Source organism: Lutra lutra, chromosome 14 (genome assembly GCF_902655055.1).
Source record: "Lutra lutra chromosome 14, mLutLut1.2, whole genome shotgun sequence".
Classification (NCBI taxonomy): Eukaryota; Metazoa; Chordata; class Mammalia; order Carnivora; family Mustelidae; genus Lutra; species Lutra lutra.
The window spans coordinates 672,247-686,281 of NC_062291.1; the positions used below are offsets into that span (position 1 = coordinate 672,247).

At 65.3% G+C, this 14,035-nt stretch overlaps 4 non-coding genes across 4 annotated transcripts; all 4 read left to right on the forward strand.

Moving 5' to 3' along the window:
- The first annotated feature begins 6,110 nt into the window (after positions 1-6,110).
- LOC125085302 (5S ribosomal RNA) lies at positions 6,111-6,229 on the forward strand. The gene has a single exon (XR_007122847.1). It is a non-coding gene; the product is annotated as a 5S ribosomal RNA (ribosomal RNA).
- Positions 6,230-8,325: 2,096 nt separating this feature from the next.
- On the forward strand, positions 8,326-8,444 carry LOC125085388 (5S ribosomal RNA). The gene has a single exon (XR_007122909.1). It is a non-coding gene; the product is annotated as a 5S ribosomal RNA (ribosomal RNA).
- A 2,097-nt stretch (positions 8,445-10,541) lies between these two features.
- Positions 10,542-10,660, forward strand: LOC125085389 (5S ribosomal RNA). Its single transcript, XR_007122910.1, has one exon. It is a non-coding gene; the product is annotated as a 5S ribosomal RNA (ribosomal RNA).
- Positions 10,661-12,759: 2,099 nt separating this feature from the next.
- On the forward strand, positions 12,760-12,878 carry LOC125085392 (5S ribosomal RNA). The gene has a single exon (XR_007122912.1). It is a non-coding gene; the product is annotated as a 5S ribosomal RNA (ribosomal RNA).
- Positions 12,879-14,035: the final 1,157 nt, after the last annotated feature.

Here is a 14,035-nt window from a genome sequence, read left to right on the forward strand (position 1 = left end):
ACAGTGTAAGAGGGATCCCCTTTCTCCACATCCTCTCCAACACATGTTGTTTCCTGTCTTGCTAATTTTGGCCATTCTAACTGGTGTAAGGTGGTATCTCAATGGGGTTTTAATTTGAATCTCCCTGATGGCTAGTGATGATGAACATTTTTTCATGTGTCTGATAGCCATTTGTATGTCTTCATTGGAGAAGTGTCTGTTCATATCTTCTGCCCATTTTTTATATGATTATCTGTTTTGTGTGTGTTGAGTTTGAGGAGTTCTTTATAGACCTGGATATCAACCTTTTGTCTGTACTGTCATTTGCAAATATCTTCTCCCATTCCATGGGTTCCCTCTTTGTTTTGTTGACTGTTTCCTTTGCTGTGCAGAAGCTTTTGATCTTGATGAAGTCCCAAAAGTTCATTTTCACTTTTGTTTCCTTTGCCTTTGGAGACATATCTTGAAAGAAGTTGCTGTGGCTGATATCGAAGAGGTTACTGTCTATGTTCTCCTCTAGGATTCTGATGGATTCCTGTTTCATGTTGAGGTCTTTTATCCATTTCATGTTTATCTTTGTGTACGGTGTAATAGAATGGTCAAGTTTCATTTTTCTACATATAGCTGTCCAGTTTTCCCAGCACCATTTATTGAAGAGACTGTCTTTTTTCCACTGTATATTTTTTCCTGCTTTGTCGAAGATTATTTGACCATGGAGTTGTGGGTCCATATCTGGGCTCTCTACTCTGTTCCACTGGTCTATGTGTCTGTTTTTATGCCAGTACCATGCTGTCTTGGGGATCACAGTTTTGTAATAAAGCTTGAAATCAGGTAACGTGATGCCGCCAGTTTTATTTTTGTTTTTCAACATTTCCTTAGCAATTCGGGGTCTCGTCTGAATCTATGCAAATTTTAGGATTATTTGCTCCAGCTCTTTGAAAAATACTGGTGCACAAAAACAGACACATAGATCAATGGAACAGAATAGAGAGCCCAGAAATAGAACCTCAACTCTATGGTCAACTCATCTTCGACAAAGCAGGAAAGAATGTCCAATGGAAAAAGGACAGCCTCTTCAATAAATGGTGTTGGGAAAATTGGACAGCCACATGCAGAAAAATGAAATTGGATCATTTCCTTACACCACACACGAAAATAGACTCAAAATGGATGAAGGATCTCAACGTGAGAAAGGAATCCATCAAAATCCTTGAGGAGAACACAGGCAGCAACTTCTTCGACCTCAGCCGCAGCAACATCTTCCTAGGAACATCACCAAAGGCAAGGGAAGCAAGGGCAAAAATGAACTATTGGGATTTTATCAAGATCAAAACTTTTACAAAGCAAAGGAAGCAGTTAACAAAACCAAAAGACAACTGACAGAATGGGAGAAGATATTTGCAAATGAAAAATACCGGTGGAATTTTGATCGGAATGGCATTAAAAGTATAGATTGCTCTAGGCAGTATAGACATTTTAACAATGTTTATTCTTCCGATCCAAGAACATGGAATGGTCTTCCATCTTTTTGTGTCTTCAATTTCTTTCATGAGTGTTCTGTAGTTCCTCGAGTACAGTTCCTTTACCTCTTTGGTTAGGTTTATTCCCAGGTATCCTATGGTTCTTGGTGCTATAGTAAATGGAATCGATTCTCTAATTTCCCTTTCTGTATTTTCATTGTTAGTGTATAAGAAAGCCACTGTTTTCTGTACATTGACTTTGTATCCTGCCACGTTACTGAATTGCTGTATGAGTTCTAGTAGTTTGGGAGTGGAGTCTTTTGGGTTTTCCATATAAGGAATCATGTTATCTGCGAAGAGAGAGAGTTTGACTTCTTCATTGCCAATTTTGATACTATTTATTTCTCTTTGTTGTCTGATTGCAATTGCTAGGACTTCTAATACTATGGTGAACAAGAGTGGTGAGAGTGGGTATCCTTGTCGTGTTCCTGATCTCAACGGGAAGGCTGCAAGCTTTTTCCCATGGAGGATGATATTTGCTGTGGGTGTTTCATAGATAGATATTATGAAGTTCAGGAATGTTCCCTCTATCCCTATACTTTGAAGCATTTTAATAAAGAACGGATGCTGGATTTTGTCAAATGCTTTTTCTGCATCAATTGAGCGGACCATGTGGTTCTTCTCCCTTCTCTTATTGATTTGTTCTATCACATTGATTGATTTGTGAATGTTGAATTCATCCCTTGTAACCCAGGGATGAATCCCATCTGGTCATGGTGGATAATCTTTTTAATGTGCTGTTGAATCCTGTTTGCTAGGATCTTGTTAAGAATCTTAGCATCCATATTAATCAGTGATATTGGTCTGAAATTCTCCTATTTGGTGTGGTCTTTGCCCCGTTTGAGGACGAGGGTAATGCTGGCTTCATAAAAAGAGTCTGGAAGTTTTCCTTCTCCTTCCATTTTTTAAAACAGCTTCAGAAGAATAGGTATTCTTTGTTCTTTGAAAGTTTGGTAGAATTCCCAAGGGAATCTGTCAGGTCCTGGGCACTTGTTTTTTGGGAGGTTTTTGATCACTGCTTCAATCTCCTCACTAAATATCAGTCTATTCAGGTTGTCCATTTATGCTTGATGCACTTTTGGGAGTTTACAGGGTGGGGAAAGCCTTCGTTCATCTAGCATTGTTCTGGAAGCCAGAGCCATTGCCCGGTGCTGAAGAAGCCCAGGGCCCAAACCGCAGTGAGTGCCGGTCACCCTGAAACCGCATCCACCCAGGCAGAAGACAGCAACGCTCTCCACAGGGTGTGTGGAGGTTTGAGGAACGTGCCGGGCCCTTCCCTGGGAGCGAGAAACAGGTCTGCTGAGAGAGCAGCCTTCCCCTCCAACAACGCTGTTGAGGAAAGGTACCTCCGCAAACTTGCTCCTGTCAGAGAACACAGGTGTCTTTGGAAGAATGTCTGAGGTGAAAGGGAGCAGTGCAGCCAACTCACCTAGGAGGCTGGTGGGTGCGGCCTGCGCCATCCACGAGAACCCTATTCCAGGGAGACAAACATGATTTCCAAACGTACTTAAAGAAGCCTCAGCCAAAGGGCCCTATGGACGAGCGCTCAGACGCCTTCCTGTCAGGAAAGCCATTGGCGCACCTATGGCTTGTCAAAAGGGAACCCCCTCGCAAGGGCGGTGTGACAGCATCGGCAAGGTGCCGCGCACTGACCTGGGCAATCCAGGTGGTCGTGTCCTGCATCCTTGCACCGGAAGCCTGTTTCAGGGGCACAGCAGCGATGCCAAAAGTACTGGAAGAAGCCGATGCCAAAGGCCCGGAGCAAGAAGCGCTAAGACGCCTTCCTGATGGCAAAGACATTTTGGCCCATGTGGCTAGTTAAGAGGGATTGCCGTAGCCATGCCTGCGTGATAGCATCAGCGAGCTGTGCTGTGTGCCCATGAGGAAGAATCCAGTCAAGGAGGCATCCTTCCAAGAGCTACTGCCTCCCAGGCCGGCGGGAGAGCTAGACAAAATGCCTGGTACAGGACGGATTAATGAACACACCCTGGGCTCTGTGAAGCAGTTATAGAGCACCCCTCTCCAGGCGCGTCTTCCATCGCGAGAGTAGACCTCTCTCCCAACCTAAGCTGAGAAGCCAGGGAGGCGGCCTTGGTCATAAGGGGCAGTGCTGCTGCTTCTGGGCTGGTGTGTGGCCTCTGCTGAGTACTCCAGTGGGCTGGGTGTGAGGCAGGGTGGAGAGGAGGGGAGAACAGAACAAAGCACAAAAGAGCAGATAAGAGCAGAGCAGAGGAGAGCAGAGCACAGGAGAGGAGAGGAGAGGAGAGGACAGCAAAGGAAGGAGAGGAGAGAAAAGGAGAGGAGAGCAAAAGAGAGGACACGAGTAGAGGGAAAAACAGGAGGCTGGCAGCGAAAAGCCAAGAGCAGCGGGCAGGCAAAGGGACAGACCACTGTGCACCACATTGCCATCGGGGGGATCCACGCAGGGGCGGGGTTGGGGAGACCTGGAATGGGAGAGTGCCGGGACTTTGCAAGGCCCCGGAGCCTCAGGCATCTGGGCCCCAGGGCTAGCGGGCTTGGTGGCAGGTGCCAGGTCCCAGGGAAGGACGAGGGGGGAGGAGCGGGGCATGCGGACCCTGGTAGGGCTCAGTGGGCTCTTGGGGGGCCCAACTGCAGCTACAGTCTTCTACGGCCATAGAACCCTGAACAAGCCCAATCTCGTTTGAATTCTAAAGCTAAGCAGGGTCGGGCCTGGTTAGTACTTGGATGGGAGACCGATTGAGAATACCGGGTGCTGAAGGCTTTTTTTTTTCCCCCAAACTCTTTTCTCCAGCCTTCCTCATTTCTCTCACCCTTCGGCATCTCACCGTCCCTGACCCCCTGACCCCACAGGCGCCTCAGCCAGCCTTGGGGGCCTGCTTGGCAGAGCGGGGCAGTGTTGGAGGGGGCTCAGGGGCCAGAGGCAGGACCTCTGGGGAGGGGGACCGGGGTGAGGACCACGGCCATGGACGCGGGGAGGGGCGTGGGGGCCGCCGGGCGGTGGGGTGGGGGGCCGTAGGCAGGAGCGGGCCTCGACCCCGGGCTCGGGCTCCTCTCCGCGGGCCTGTGCTCCCCAGGCCCTGGGCCCCGGCCCCGGCCCTGAGCCCTGGGCCCTGGATCCCCTAGCGAGGCGAGGCCCTCGGGCTGCCCCCAGCTCCCAAGCCAACCGGCAGCCGCCCCACCCGCCACACCCCCCCCGGCGCCCCCCCCCCCCCCCGCGACCTGGGCGCCCCCCTGGCCCTTCTCTCCACCGGGCCTGGGCTCCGCTCAGGCCGGAAGGGCATTCCCTTCCTTCTCACCGACCACCTCCCCTTTGGCCCTGGGGCCCCGCGCCCGGGCTCAGGTGCCCAGGACGCGTGATGGCCGACCATGGGCACCACGCTGGCTTCCGTGGGCACCCGGCTCCACGCTCCGTCTCACGGGAACAGCGAAGGCAACCGCGAGGCTCTCTGGCTCAGCAAGACCGGCGGCGCCCCACGCCGGGCGAAGGGAGCCCCCCACCCCCCCCCCGGCCCCCCTCCACACCCCACACCAAAGGACTAGACCAGAGAAAGAAGCCCGCGCAGGCCCCCCAGGCCAGACGGGGTGCTGGGCAGGAGTGGGAGCGGAACGGGACCCCTGACACCTCGCCTGCAAGTCCTCGGGCTCCCCGGGCTCCTCCGGCAGCTCCAGGGCGCCGCCACCTAGGCCAAAGCCCGGCCCAAGCACGCCGGCCCTCCCTCCCGGGACAGGTGCCAGGCCACCGCAGCCTCCTGGGTGTGTGGTGTCTTGTCCGAGTGTGCGGGTGGGTCTGTGCGTGTGAGTGTGTGAGTGTTGCGTGCACGCGTGTCTCCGTCCGGGTCCCTGTCCGCGTCCCGGCCCCGGGTGACCGTGTCTCTCCTGGGGGTTGGGGGGGGCGGAGGGTCTGAGGGGGGTCTGCGGGCCGGAGAGTCTGTCTCTGTGGCTCTGCGCTCTTGCCGTCTGTCCGGAGGTCCCTCCGTCTGTGTCTGTCCCTGTGTTTCCCTGGGTGTCCGTGTGTCCGTGTAGGTGAGGCGGCCTCTCGGGTCTCTCGGTCCGGGCCTGGTGTGGGTTGGTGGCCAGGGGAAGCTTGGCCGACCACGGGCCCGGGGCGGGGCTGCCGCGTCTGGGCTGGTGTGTGGCGACACCCGTGTCCTCGGGTGGGCTGGGAGCGAGGCGGGGTGGAGAGGAGGGGAGAGCAGAGCCGAGCAGAGCAGAGCGGAGCAGAGCAGAGAGGTGCAGAGCTGACTGGAGGAGAGCTGAGGAGAGGAGAGCTGAGGAGAAGAGAGCAGAGGAGAAGAGAGCAGAGGAGAGCAGAGGAGGGAAGGCCAGGTGGCCGGCTGCGCCAGGCCTAGGGCGTTGGGCGGGCGCTGGGGGGCGCTGAGCACACGGCGCGCGCCCCGACGCACCCGCTTGCCATCTGGGGAGCCACGCGGCGGCGGGGCTGGGGAGTCCCGGGATGGGAGAGTGCCGGGACTTTGGCGAGGCCCCGGTGCCGCAGGCGTCTGGGCCCCTGGGCGGGCGGGCTGGGAGGCAGGCGCCAGGCCCCGGGCAGGCGGAGGGGGGAGGCGCGGCGCGCGCCGGGCCCGGGAAGCGCGCAGCAGGCTCTTGGGGCGCCCAGCGGCAGCGGCAGGCGTCTACGGCCATACCACCCTGAACGCGCCCGATCTCGTCTGATCTCGGAAGCTAAGCAGGGTCGGGCCTGGTTAGTACTTGGATGGGAGACCGCCTGGGAATACCGGGTGCTGTAGGCTTTTTTTTTTCTTCTCCCCAAACTCTTTGCTCCGGCCTTCCTCGTTTCTCTCCCGCTCAGGCCTCCCTCCCCCCCTCCCTCCCTCCATCCCTCCCTCTCCCGTGGCCGCCACCACCGCTCGGCGCCCTGGCCACCGCGGCTGCCTCCCAACCGTCCCTGAACGCCTCAGCCCCGGACCCCGGTCCCCTCACGCCCCTGACCCCCTGACCCCTGGCCACCCCAGCCCCAGCATCGCGGGCCCCTGGCCCCAAGAGGGCGGCCCGCTGCACGGGCGGGCGGCCACAACCCAGCCTTTCCACCTCCACGCCAGGAGGCCCACCCGCGCCTCAGCCGGCCTTGGGGGGCTGCTGGCAGGGCGGGGCAGTGTTGGAGGGGGCTCAGGGGCCAGAGGCAGGACCTCTGGGGAGGGGGACCGGGGTGAGGACCACGGCCATGGACGCGGGGAGGGGCGTGGGGGCCGCCGGGCGGTGGGGTGGGGGGCCGTAGGCAGGAGCGGGCCTCGACCCCGGGCTCGGGCTCCTCTCCGCGGGCCTGTGCTCCCCAGGCCCTGGGCCCCGGCCCCGGCCCTGAGCCCTGGGCCCTGGATCCCCTAGCGAGGCGAGGCCCTCGGGCTGCCCCCAGCTCCCAAGCCAACCGGCAGCCGCCCCCCCCGCCCCCCCCCCCCCGGCGCCCCCCCCCCCCCCGCGACCTGGGCGCCCCCCTGGCCCTTCTCTCCACCGGGCCTGGGCTCCGCTCAGGCCGGAAGGGCATTCCCTTCCTTCTCACCGACCACCTCCCCTTTGGCCCTGGGGCCCCGCGCCTGGGCTCAGGTGCCCAGGACGCGTGATGGCCGACCATGGGCACCACGCTGGCTTCCGTGGGCACCCGGCTCCACGCTCCGTCTCACGGGAACAGCGAAGGCAACCGCGAGGCTCTCTGGCTCAGCAAGACCGGCGGCGCCCCACGCCGGGCGAAGGGAGCCCCCCACCCCCCCCCGGCCCCCCTCCACACCCCACACCAAAGGACTAGACCAGAGAAAGAAGCCCGCGCAGGCCCCCCAGGCCAGACGGGGTGCTGGGCAGGAGTGGGAGCGGAACGGGACCCCTGACACCTCGCCTGCAAGTCCTCGGGCTCCCCGGGCTCCTCCGGCAGCTCCAGGGCGCCGCCACCTAGGCCAAAGCCCGGCCCAAGCACGCCGGCCCTCCCTCCCGGGACAGGTGCCAGGCCACCGCAGCCTCCTGGGTGTGTGGTGTCTTGTCCGAGTGTGCGGGTGGGTCTGTGCGTGTGAGTGTGTGAGTGTTGCGTGCACGCGTGTCTCCGTCCGGGTCCCTGTCCGCGTCCCGGCCCCGGGTGACCGTGTCTCTCCTGGGGGTTGGGGGGGGCGGAGGGTCTGAGGGGGGTCTGCGGGCCGGAGAGTCTGTCTCTGTGGCTCTGCGCTCTTGCCGTCTGTCCGGAGGTCCCTCCGTCTGTGTCTGTCCCTGTGTTTCCCTGGGTGTCCGTGTGTCCGTGTAGGTGAGGCGGCCTCTCGGGTCTCTCGGGCCGGGCCTGGTGTGGGTTGGTGGCCAGGGGAAGCTTGGCCGACCACGGGCCCGGGGCGGGGCTGCCGCGTCTGGGCTGGTGTGTGGCGACACCCGTGTCCTCGGGTGGGCTGGGAGCGAGGCGGGGTGGAGAGGAGGGGAGAGCAGAGCCGAGCAGAGCAGAGCGGAGCAGAGCAGAGAGGTGCAGAGCTGACTGGAGGAGAGCTGAGGAGAGGAGAGCTGAGGAGAAGAGAGCAGAGGAGAAGAGAGCAGAGGAGAGCAGAGGAGGGAAGGCCAGGTGGCCGGCTGCGCCAGGCCTAGGGCGTTGGGCGGGCGCTGGGGGGCGCTGAGCACACGGCGCGCGCCCCGACGCACCCGCTTGCCATCTGGGGAGCCACGCGGCGGCGGGGCTGGGGAGTCCCGGGATGGGAGAGTGCCGGGACTTTGGCGAGGCCCCGGTGCCGCAGGCGTCTGGGCCCCTGGGCGGGCGGGCTGGGAGGCAGGCGCCAGGCCCCGGGCAGGCGGAGGGGGGAGGCGCGGCGCGCGCCGGGCCCGGGAAGCGCGCAGCAGGCTCTTGGGGCGCCCAGCGGCAGCGGCAGGCGTCTACGGCCATACCACCCTGAACGCGCCCGATCTCGTCTGATCTCGGAAGCTAAGCAGGGTCGGGCCTGGTTAGTACTTGGATGGGAGACCGCCTGGGAATACCGGGTGCTGTAGGCTTTTTTTTTTCTTCTCCCCAAACTCTTTGCTCCGGCCTTCCTCGTTTCTCTCCCGCTCAGGCCTCACTCCCTCCCTCCCTCCCTCCATCCCTCCCTCTCCCGTGGCCGCCACCACCGCTCGGCGCCCTGGCCACCGCGGCTGCCTCCCAACCGTCCCTGAACGCCTCAGCCCCGGACCCCGGTCCCCTCACGCCCCTGACCCCCTGACCCCTGGCCACCCCAGCCCCAGCATCGCGGGCCCCTGGCCCCAAGAGGGCGGCCCGCTGCACGGGCGGGCGGCCACAACCCAGCCTTTCCACCTCCACGCCAGGAGGCCCACCCGCGCCTCAGCCGGCCTTGGGGGGCTGCTGGCAGGGCGGGGCAGTGTTGGAGGGGGCTCAGGGGCCAGAGGCAGGACCTCTGGGGAGGGGGACCGGGGTGAGGACCACGGCCATGGACGCGGGGAGGGGCGTGGGGGCCGCCGGGCGGTGGGGTGGGGGGCCGTAGGCAGGAGCGGGCCTCGACCCCGGGCTCGGGCTCCTCTCCGCGGGCCTGTGCTCCCCAGGCCCTGGGCCCCGGCCCCGGCCCTGAGCCCTGGGCCCTGGATCCCCTAGCGAGGCGAGGCCCTCGGGCTGCCCCCAGCTCCCAAGCCAACCGGCAGCCGCCCCACCCGCCACACCCCTCCCGGCGCCCCCCCCCCCCCCCGCGACCTGGGCGCCCCCCTGGCCCTTCTCTCCACCGGGCCTGGGCTCCGCTCAGGCCGGAAGGGCATTCCCTTCCTTCTCACCGACCACCTCCCCTTTGGCCCTGGGGCCCCGCGCTCGGGCTCAGGTGCCCAGGACGCGTGATGGCCGACCATGGGCACCACGCTGGCTTCCGTGGGCACCCGGCTCCACGCTCCGTCTCACGGGAACAGCGAAGGCAACCGCGAGGCTCTCTGGCTCAGCAAGACCGGCGGCGCCCCACGCCGGGCGAAGGGAGCCCCCCACCCCCCCCCGGCCCCCCTCCACACCCCACACCAAAGGACTAGACCAGAGAAAGAAGCCCGCGCAGGCCCCCCAGGCCAGACGGGGTGCTGGGCAGGAGTGGGAGCGGAACGGGACCCCTGACACCTCGCCTGCAAGTCCTCGGGCTCCCCGGGCTCCTCCGGCAGCTCCAGGGCGCCGCCACCTAGGCCAAAGCCCGGCCCAAGCACGCCGGCCCTCCCTCCCGGGACAGGTGCCAGGCCACCGCAGCCTCCTGGGTGTGTGGTGTCTTGTCCGAGTGTGCGGGTGGGTCTGTGCGTGTGAGTGTGTGAGTGTTGCGTGCACGCGTGTCTCCGTCCGGGTCCCTGTCCGCGTCCCGGCCCCGGGTGACCGTGTCTCTCCTGGGGGTTGGGGGGGGCGGAGGGTCTGAGGGGGGTCTGCGGGCCGGAGAGTCTGTCTCTGTGGCTCTGCGCTCTTGCCGTCTGTCCGGAGGTCCCTCCGTCTGTGTCTGTCCCTGTGTTTCCCTGGGTGTCCGTGTGTCCGTGTAGGTGAGGCGGCCTCTCGGGTCTCTCGGTCCGGGCCTGGTGTGGGTTGGTGGCCAGGGGAAGCTTGGCCGACCACGGGCCCGGGGCGGGGCTGCCGCGTCTGGGCTGGTGTGTGGCGACACCCGTGTCCTCGGGTGGGCTGGGAGCGAGGCGGGGTGGAGAGGAGGGGAGAGCAGAGCCGAGCAGAGCAGAGCGGAGCAGAGCAGAGAGGTGCAGAGCTGACTGGAGGAGAGCTGAGGAGAGGAGAGCTGAGGAGAAGAGAGCAGAGGAGAAGAGAGCAGAGGAGAGCAGAGGAGGGAAGGCCAGGTGGCCGGCTGCGCCAGGCCTAGGGCGTTGGGCGGGCGCTGGGGGGCGCTGAGCACACGGCGCGCGCCCCGACGCACCCGCTTGCCATCTGGGGAGCCACGCGGCGGCGGGGCTGGGGAGTCCCGGGATGGGAGAGTGCCGGGACTTTGGCGAGGCCCCGGTGCCGCAGGCGTCTGGGCCCCTGGGCGGGCGGGCTGGGAGGCAGGCGCCAGGCCCCGGGCAGGCGGAGGGGGGAGGCGCGGCGCGCGCCGGGCCCGGGAAGCGCGCAGCAGGCTCTTGGGGCGCCCAGCGGCAGCGGCAGGCGTCTACGGCCATACCACCCTGAACGCGCCCGATCTCGTCTGATCTCGGAAGCTAAGCAGGGTCGGGCCTGGTTAGTACTTGGATGGGAGACCGCCTGGGAATACCGGGTGCTGTAGGCTTTTTTTTTTCTTCTCCCCAAACTCTTTGCTCCGGCCTTCCTCGTTTCTCTCCCGCTCAGGCCTCCCTCCCTCCCTCCCTCCCTCCATCCCTCCCTCTCCCGTGGCCGCCACCACCGCTCGGCGCCCTGGCCACCGCGGCTGCCTCCCAACCGTCCCTGAACGCCTCAGCCCCGGACCCCGGTCCCCTCACGCCCCTGACCCCCTGACCCCTGGCCACCCCAGCCCCAGCATCGCGGGCCCCTGGCCCCAAGAGGGCGGCCCGCTGCACGGGCGGGCGGCCACAACCCAGCCTTTCCACCTCCACGCCAGGAGGCCCACCCGCGCCTCAGCCGGCCTTGGGGGGCTGCTGGCAGGGCGGGGCAGTGTTGGAGGGGGCTCAGGGGCCAGAGGCAGGACCTCTGGGGAGGGGGACCGGGGTGAGGACCACGGCCATGGACGCGGGGAGGGGCGTGGGGGCCGCCGGGCGGTGGGGTGGGGGGCCGTAGGCAGGAGCGGGCCTCGACCCCGGGCTCGGGCTCCTCTCCGCGGGCCTGTGCTCCCCAGGCCCTGGGCCCCGGCCCCGGCCCTGAGCCCTGGGCCCTGGATCCCCTAGCGAGGCGAGGCCCTCGGGCTGCCCCCAGCTCCCAAGCCAACCGGCAGCCGCCCCCCCCCCCCCCCCCCCCCCGGCCCCCCCCCCCCCCCCCGCGACCTGGGCGCCCCCCTGGCCCTTCTCTCCACCGGGCCTGGGCTCCGCTCAGGCCGGAAGGGCATTCCCTTCCTTCTCACCGACCACCTCCCCTTTGGCCCTGGGGCCCCGCGCTCGGGCTCAGGTGCCCAGGACGCGTGATGGCCGACCATGGGCACCACGCTGGCTTCCGTGGGCACCCGGCTCCACGCTCCGTCTCACGGGAACAGCGAAGGCAACCGCGAGGCTCTCTGGCTCAGCAAGACCGGCGGCGCCCCACGCCGGGCGAAGGGAGCCCCCCCCCCCCCCCCCCGGCCCCCCTCCACACCCCACACCAAAGGACTAGACCAGAGAAAGAAGCCCGCGCAGGCCCCCCAGGCCAGACGGGGTGCTGGGCAGGAGTGGGAGCGGAACGGGACCCCTGACACCTCGCCTGCAAGTCCTCGGGCTCCCCGGGCTCCTCCGGCAGCTCCAGGGCGCCGCCACCTAGGCCAAAGCCCGGCCCAAGCACGCCGGCCCTCCCTCCCGGGACAGGTGCCAGGCCACCGCAGCCTCCTGGGTGTGTGGTGTCTTGTCCGAGTGTGCGGGTGGGTCTGTGCGTGTGAGTGTGTGAGTGTTGCGTGCACGCGTGTCTCCGTCCGGGTCCCTGTCCGCGTCCCGGCCCCGGGTGACCGTGTCTCTCCTGGGGGTTGGGGGGGGCGGAGGGTCTGAGGGGGGTCTGCGGGCCGGAGAGTCTGTCTCTGTGGCTCTGCGCTCTTGCCGTCTGTCCGGAGGTCCCTCCGTCTGTGTCTGTCCCTGTGTTTCCCTGGGTGTCCGTGTGTCCGTGTAGGTGAGGCGGCCTCTCGGGTCTCTCGGTCCGGGCCTGGTGTGGGTTGGTGGCCAGGGGAAGCTTGGCCGACCACGGGCCCGGGGCGGGGCTGCCGCGTCTGGGCTGGTGTGTGGCGACACCCGTGTCCTCGGGTGGGCTGGGAGCGAGGCGGGGTGGAGAGGAGGGGAGAGCAGAGCCGAGCAGAGCAGAGCGGAGCAGAGCAGAGAGGTGCAGAGCTGACTGGAGGAGAGCTGAGGAGAGGAGAGCTGAGGAGAAGAGAGCAGAGGAGAAGAGAGCAGAGGAGAGCAGAGGAGGGAAGGCCAGGTGGCCGGCTGCGCCAGGCCTAGGGCGTTGGGCGGGCGCTGGGGGGCGCTGAGCACACGGCGCGCGCCCCGACGCACCCGCTTGCCATCTGGGGAGCCACGCGGCGGCGGGGCTGGGGAGTCCCGGGATGGGAGAGTGCCGGGACTTTGGCGAGGCCCCGGTGCCGCAGGCGTCTGGGCCCCTGGGCGGGCGGGCTGGGAGGCAGGCGCCAGGCCCCGGGCAGGCGGAGGGGGGAGGCGCGGCGCGCGCCGGGCCCGGGAAGCGCGCAGCAGGCTCTTGGGGCGCCCAGCGGCAGCGGCAGGCGTCTACGGCCATACCACCCTGAACGCGCCCGATCTCGTCTGATCTCGGAAGCTAAGCAGGGTCGGGCCTGGTTAGTACTTGGATGGGAGACCGCCTGGGAATACCGGGTGCTGTAGGCTTTTTTTTTTCTTCTCCCCAAACTCTTTGCTCCGGCCTTCCTCGTTTCTCTCCCGCTCAGGCCTCCCTCCCTCCCTCCCTCCCTCCATCCCTCCCCCTCCCGTGGCCGCCACCACCGCTCGGCGCCCTGGCCACCGCGGCTGCCTCCCAACCGTCCCTGAACGCCTCAGCCCCGGACCCCGGTCCCCTCACGCCCCTGACCCCCTGACCCCTGGCCACCCCAGCCCCAGCATCGCGGGCCCCTGGCCCCAAGAGGGCGGCCCGCTGCACGGGCGGGCGGCCACAACCCAGCCTTTCCACCTCCACGCCAGGAGGCCCACCCGCGCCTCAGCCGGCCTTGGGGGGCTGCTGGCAGGGCGGGGCAGTGTTGGAGGGGGCTCAGGGGCCAGAGGCAGGACCTCTGGGGAGGGGGACCGGGGTGAGGACCACGGCCATGGACGCGGGGAGGGGCGTGGGGGCCGCCGGGCGGTGGGGTGGGGGGCCGTAGGCAGGAGCGGGCCTCGACCCCGGGCTCGGGCTCCTCTCCGCGGGCCTGTGCTCCCCAGGCCCTGGGCCCCGGCCCCGGCCCTGAGCCCTGGGCCCTGGATCCCCTAGCGAGGCGAGGCCCTCGGGCTGCCCCCAGCTCCCAAGCCAACCGGCAGCCGCCCCCCCCGCCACACCCCCCCCGGCGCCCCCCCCCCCCCCCGCGACCTGGGCGCCCCCCTGGCCCTTCTCTCCACCGGGCCTGGGCTCCGCTCAGGCCGGAAGGGCATTCCCTTCCTTCTCACCGACCACCTCCCCTTTGGCCCTGGGGCCCCGCGCCTGGGCTCAGGTGCCCAGGACGCGTGATGGCCGACCATGGGCACCACGCTGGCTTCCGTGGGCACCCGGCTCCACGCTCCGTCTCACGGGAACAGCGAAGGCAACCGCGAGGCTCTCTGGCTCAGCAAGACCGGCGGCGCCCCACGCCGGGCGAAGGGAGCCCCCCACCCCCCCCCGGCCCCCCTCCACACCCACACCAAAGGACTAGACCAGAGAAAGAAGCCCGCGCAGGCCCCCCAGGCCAGACGGGGTGCTGGGCAGGAGTGGGAGCGGAACGGGACCCCTGACACCTCGCCTGCAAGTCCTCGGGCTCCCCGGGCTCCTCCGGCAGCTCCAGGGCGCCGCCACCTAGGCCAAA